Below are 7,129 nucleotides of genomic sequence, written 5' to 3'. Positions count from 1 at the left end.
TGAGCAATTGTACCCAAGAACATATTGAAATTCACATGATTTTATTGTAAATTACTTACTATTTATACTTCCTTTATATTATTGACTGGGCATCATATTGACATCTATGTGTGTGAGTAGATTATCATACATGAATTTAATTTCAGAAAATTACAATGAAAAGAAACATAAAATATTCGCAATAAAAAAAGAGGCTTTGGCATTATACTTTTCTGTTTATACCTAACTAGAATGTTTCAAATTGTTCATTGAAAGGCATGTGCAAGTATGCTGGCAGCAGCATGTTTGTAATAGCCCCAAACTGGAAACAATGGGATATCCATCAAAGCTGAATGGATACAAAAACTGAGATGAGCCACACAGTGGAGTTCTCCACAGCAAGAAGAACAAGCTATTTACAAGTACGTGCAAAAATGCAGATGGATCTTACCTAAACATGTAGTTGAGTGAAAGAAGCCAGACACAAAAGCGCACATACTGAATGATGCCATTTCTATAAAGTTCTAAAACCAGCACAACCAATCTATGCTGTTAGAATTCAGGAGAGCTGTTACCTTTGGGGGGTTAGAAATTGGATGGAAGCATAACGGGGACTTTTGGGGTGATGGTCATGTCCTGTTTCTTGATCTGTCATGTTCATTCAGTTTGTGAAAATTCATCAAATTCATCAAAGTATGCACTTATGGATACCTTTCTGTATATATGCTTGCATTGGTCAGAGTTCTCCAGAGAAACAGAACCAATAGGAAATATATTACATATATACATATATATTCATAGAGAGAGCTATCTACATACCAGTACATCTGTATATCTATATGTAGATATATACATATATAAGGGGAGTATTTGAAGAAATTTGGCTCGTGCAAATTTGGAGGCTGGCAAGTCCAAAATCTTCAGGGTAGACCAGCAGGCTGAAGACCCAGGGAAGAGGTGATCTTGCAATTCAAGTCCAAAGGTAGTCTGTTGGTAGAATTTTCCCTTCCTCAGGAGAGGTCGGTTATTGTCTATTAAGGTCTTCAGCTGATTAAATGAGGCCTGCCCATATTATAGAGAGTAATCTGCTTTACTCAGTCTACTGACTTAAATATTAGTCCCATCTAAAAATATCCTCACAGAAACTTCTAGAATAACGTTTGACTAAATATCTGAGTACCATGGCCCAGCCAAGTTAACACATAACAATGCTTTACTTCAATAAAAAGTTATTGGGGGATAAGGGGTCTCTGGACTGACAAGGTCAAGAATTACTAATTTAGGAATCCACATTATGATTACAGCCACCATGGAGCCAGGTCTACATTAAGCTGCATGAGCAAGAGTATTGTAACTAGATTTAAAAAGGTGATTTATTTCTCTCTCCCTTTCTCTCTCCTCCTCTCATGTATATCTGCTGATCAGTCATCACCTGGAGAGTTTGGGTCATTTCTGGATGCTACTCCTTCATAGTGACCCAGATTGTCACTGGAATGATGTGGCTAAGAGTGACAAAAAGATAATTGACATGTCAAAGGGGCATGATTCACATAACGAAGCAAAAGCCTTAAAAAATGAATGAGTCCTTAACCTGATAAAGGGCATCTATGAAAAACCCACAGCTAACGTGATACTTATTGGCAAAAGACTAGGTGTTTTCCCCTAAGATCAAGACAATGATGTCCACTCTTTCCACTTCTATTCAGCACTGTACTGGAGGTTCAAATCAAAGCAATCAGTTAAGAAAATAATATAAAAGACATCCAGATTGGAAAGAAGTAAAACTATCTCTATTCGTAGCTGACATAATCTTATATATAGAAAACCATAAGGAACCAACTAGGAAATTATTAGAACAAATGCACGAGTTCAGCAAGGTTGCACAATATAAGATCAATATACAAAAAAAAAGCAATTGTATTTTTATACACTAGCAATGAACAATCTGAAATGAAATTAAGAAAACAATTCCACTTACAATAGTATCAAAAAAGATAAAATATTTATGAGTAAATTTAATAAAAGATGTGCAAGACTTGTATACTGAAAATTACAGAATATTATTGAAAGAAAAGAAATAAAATCTAAATAAATGGAGAGATATTTTATGTTTATATATCAGAAGACTTAATATTGTTAAGATAGCAATACTCTCCAAATTGATCTAAAGATTCAATGCAATCTCTATCAAAATTCCAGGTGGTTTTTTTTTTTTTTTGCAGAAATTGACAAAATGATTGTAAAATTTATTCATAATTGCAAGGGACCCCAAATAGTGAAAACAATCTTGAAAAAGAAGAACAAGTTGGAGGATTCACACTTTTCTACTTTGAAACTAACTACAAAGCTATAGTAATCAAGATAATGTATGTTGGCATTAAGGATAGACGTACATATCAAGGGGATAGAATTGAGAATCCAGAAATGAATCCTTACATTTATAGTCAATTGGTTTTTAACAAAGATGCCAAGACCATTCAATGGAAGGAAGAAGTCTTTCAATAAATACTGCTAGGACAGCTGAATATCCATGTGTGCACAATACAAAAAAACTAGATTCAAAATGGATCCTAGACCTAAATATAAGAGTCTGTGGCCATGCCACCCTGAATGTGCCCAATCTTGTCTGATCTCGGAAGCTAAGCAGGGTCGGGCCTGGTTAGTACTTGGATGAGAGACCACCTAGGAATACCAGAGGCTTTAGGTGTTAAAAAAATAAATTAATTAAAAAAATAAAATAAAAACTAAATGTAAGAGTTAAAACTATAAAACTCTTAAGAGAAAACATAGTAGTAAACCTCTGTGACCTTGGGTTAGGCAAAGCCTTTTTAGATATAACACCAAAAACACAAAGGGCAAAAGAAAAAATAAATAAATTAAACTTTATTATAAGGAAAAACTTTTGTGCTGCAACCTATCAGCAAGGAAGTAAAAAGACAACCCACGGAATGGGAGAAAATATTTGTAAATACATATCCAGAATATATGAATAACCCTTACAGTTCATATAAATAATAAAAAGACAATTCAATTTAAAAATGGTCAAAGGATCTGAAGAGACATTTCTCCAAAGAAGATATACAAGTGTCCAATAAGCACATGAAAGGATATTCAGCATCGTTAGTCATTAGGGAAGTGTAAATAGAATCCATAATTATACCACTTTACACCCCCTAGAATGGCTATCATAAAAAAAGAGACAATATTAAGTGTTGCAGAAGATATGGAGAAAATGGAAATTCATACATAGCTAGTGAGAATATACAATAGTGCAATAACTTTGGAAAACAGTTTGGCAGTCTCTCAAAAAGTTAAGCATAGAGTTACCATATAATCTAGCAACTCCACTCTTAGGTATTTACCCAAGAGAAATTAAAACATATGTTCACTCAAAAACACGCACACAAATGTTCACAGTTGCATTACCCACAATAAGTTACAAGTAGAAAAACCCAAATTTTCATCAGCTGATGAATGGATGAATAAAATATCCATATAATAGAATACTATCTGGCAATAAAAAGAAATGAAATCTTGATATATGCTGCAACATGGATGAATCTTGAAAGCATTATGCTAAGTGAAAGAAGCCAGTCACAAAAAACCACATATTTTATGATTCTATTTATATGAAATGTCCAGAACAGGCAAACCCATAAATTTTAGAGGTTGCCAAAGATGGGAGAGAAAGATGGAGAGTGACTACGCATGGGTATAGAGATCTTTTTGGGGGCAAAAAAAATGTTCTAATATTCTATTGTGGTGATGGATCCACAACTCTGAATATATTAATAACCATTAAATTGCACACTTTAAATGGATGAATTTTATGGTACTTTAATTATTTTTCAATAAAATTGTTTAAACAAACAAAGGGTAAATCCTTGATTCCATGATTTAAGATTTATCCCGAGGCAGTAATTGTCAACGGACTTAAAAATGTAATTGATATCATTCAGAGTTCTGTTGTAGGAAGCAGAAACTACATTTATTATTTTAAACAGAAAGAGATTTAATATAGAAAGTTAGTTTCTTGCAAATATTGAAAGACCTTGAGAGTGGGCTGGGACTCCAGGAATGATTCTCAGAACATTGTCACTATATGCAACCCTTGGAAGCTGCTGCCTCTGTGACAACCCAGAATCTTGGGAACTGTCATCCTCAGGGATTTGTCACTTTAGTTTTAATCTATAAATCAGATGTTGCTGATATCCCCATCACCATCTGTGGATACTCATGGGCTCATGACTGGACGCTGAGACCATGGTTGCAGAAATCTTTATGCCTTTACAACCAGCAGGAAAAACCAAAGCAGGAAGAATAGAACTCCACCTTACTTTTGTCTTCAAAATCTTACACATGTGCACTTAACAGGCATGACCTAATTGGTCTCTAAACCTTAGCTGCAAGAGAGTCTGGGAAATGCAATCTGCACCCTTCCAGCCCCTGCAGTACAGGAAGGCACATAGAAAGAGGATAAAATGGATGTTGAATGAGCCAACCCCCATAACCAATGGCTGCAAGGATGATCACTGTTTGCAATAGTGAAAACATGAGAAACAACTGAACTACGCAACAAAAGGAATTTGATAAAGTAAGCCTCATCTATTTGGTGGAATTCTAGACAATGAATAAATTTGTATTGTAGAAATACATATTGTGACTTGAAAAGTGTTAGAATACTCTGAAAAAAGGTGACAAAATAGTACTTACGGGCAACTTTCATGAGAGCAGGAACCACCTCTGTCTTGTCCACCCGTGTATCAAACTGCCTGGTACGTGATTGGAACAGAGTAGGTGCTCGATAAACATTTGTTGGATGGTTGAAAGTGATCCTATTTTTAGAAATTAAAAAGATATTAATATTGCACTTTTAGAAATCAAAACCATTTATATACATACATTTATTTACATATGGTACAGCAACATTAAAAGAAATACCACAAAATGTTAACAGTTATTCTCTTTAGTGGTGATAATTGAAGTGACTTTTACTCTCCTCTTTTGGTTCTTCTGTATTTTACAAATTACGAACACGCATTATCAATTAGGAAAAACCACAGATATTCTGTTAAAGCCACAGAAAGAAAACATGCCTGTCTCATTTCTCTGTCTCCCACAGGGCCTGACCCAGGGCTGAGCCCAGAGTAGGCACCAATTTATGCTTGGTGACCAAGGGAGTGCATCACCATTGACTGCCTTAGGGATTTCTAGGTCATTCTTAAGCCTAGGGGTAGAGCTGAGCTTCTAAGATAATCCTGACTCTAACACAGTAGGGCTTATCCCAGCTAAAACTTGGCAAATGCCAAAGCCATGTGACCTTTCCCAAGTGCTAGTCTCAAGTGCTTGTGGAGGCTGTGCCAGGGTGAGGTCATGTTCAAGGGTCTTTAAGAGCTATTCATTGATTCCGCCCTGCTCTTCCTGTGTACCCGCCAGGCCCTGAGGCCACTGTGGCTTTGGCCTGCCAAGCCAGGAAGCAGGCCTGACATCACTGCTACCAGCAGGGCTCAGCCAGGCAAAGGCTCTGTGGGGACCACAAGTGCGGGTATCTGTCCTTCTCTAGGGCTGCCCCTCAGTATTGGGAGAGTCCCCTCTGTGGATGGTTTTTACCTCTTTCCTTTACACAAATGTTGAGGTCTTAGGTCACCTTGAGAAGAAGTGTAGAGACCAGAATGAGAAAAGTGAGAATCCCAGTTGCCACCCAGAGTCACACTTGGGCTAGTGAGGTAGAGGATCAGCTTTGGGTTCCACATCTCACCAAGAGCCAGCTTCTAACTGGCTCAGTGGATGTGAGATCTGGTAACAGCTGACCTACATCCTCCTTGATTGCTTTAGTGAGGCCCCAGAAGGTTTGATGGTCGGCACCAGCCATCACTTCATTTATCATTAGCTAGATGGGAAAACTGAGGCTCCAGAGGGGAAGGGACAGAGTCAGGGTCACTCAACCAGAGCAAGAACATGTAAGGAGAGAGCTCCCAGATCAGCCATGTTCTTCAGAGCCTCCAGGGCAGGACCAAAGGGGAGAAACGGAGAGGGAGACATAACAGAAATGGGACCCTGTCCTATTTGGGAACAGCTTCCTACATAGCACCTGCAAACATGCTCCAGCTTCAGCCTCCGTTTGCCTTGTGAGACCAGGTGGGAGAAAACGCTTCCTCCCCTGACCAGCTACGGGCACCATTTCCCTTTTTGGCTTCAATTTGCTTCTCTTTAAAATAGGGCTCAGGGATTATGGTGATCACTAAATTCAAGCTCTAAAATTCCATGATTAATGGTTATACTATTGTCTTCCCCAAACTTAGCCCTAACCACATCATCCCCCTCCCCCGCCACTTCGAAGCTTTCCCATGGCTTCCTGTGGCCTAACCTGAACCTGGCACTCAAGGCCTTTTGTGGTCTAGACCCCTCTAAGCTTTCCAGCCCTAACATTCCTTCCAATTACCCCTGTATTCCAGCCACACTCTTTGGCACCCCCATCCTATAAATTCTTTACACTCTTCTTCACCTTCGTGACTTTACCCCTATATGCACAAATAGGTCCCATTGCATCAAATGCTTCTCTTTGCTTTATCAGCTGAACTCATATTCATACTGTAAAACCCAGATTAAATGTTACCTCTTCCATGTAGCCTGCCCTGATCTTCCACAGAGAGAGTTCCTCTCCCGCCTGGGTTCCATCAGGTCCCAAGCTCATCTCCACCACAACCTTGAACACAGTTTATGTAAATTTGTTTACATAGTGAGCACCTCGTACCATGTCTGTTTCCTTCACTGACCTGAGAGTTCCTTTGTAGCAGGAACTCTCTTATTCATGACTTGACCCACAGTAGGCGCTCAATAAATGTTCAATAAACAAATTATCCAATATGTAATCTCTAAAAAAAAAAAAACAACAACAACAACAAAAAACAAGCCCACACAGCTCTGTCTCTAACTCTTTTTGGGTCTCTAGACAAGGTTAGCTATCTCTAGGCTTCAGTGTCCCTAGCTGTAAAATGGCAAGGCTGAACCGGTTGGCTTCTGAGGGCACACTATCTCTCTTCCCACAAGCTGTGCAAATCCGAGACCCCAGTGATGCTATTGGCTTACTTAAGAGCTAATTCAGCGAAAGAGGAAATTGAGACACAGAAAAGTTAAACAATCTCCAAGG

General features: G+C 38.4%; 1 pseudogene; it reads left to right on the top strand.

Annotated features, from left to right (window-relative positions):
• Positions 1-2,567: 2,567 nt before the first annotated feature.
• LOC111743987 lies at positions 2,568-2,686 on the top strand (annotated as a pseudogene).
• The last annotated feature ends 4,443 nt before the right edge of the window (positions 2,687-7,129 follow it).

Source organism: Pteropus vampyrus, unplaced genomic scaffold (assembly GCF_000151845.1).
Source record: "Pteropus vampyrus isolate Shadow unplaced genomic scaffold, Pvam_2.0 Scaffold125, whole genome shotgun sequence".
Taxonomy (NCBI): Eukaryota; Metazoa; Chordata; class Mammalia; order Chiroptera; family Pteropodidae; genus Pteropus; species Pteropus vampyrus.
This window is presented reverse-complemented; position numbering and strand designations above follow the sequence as displayed.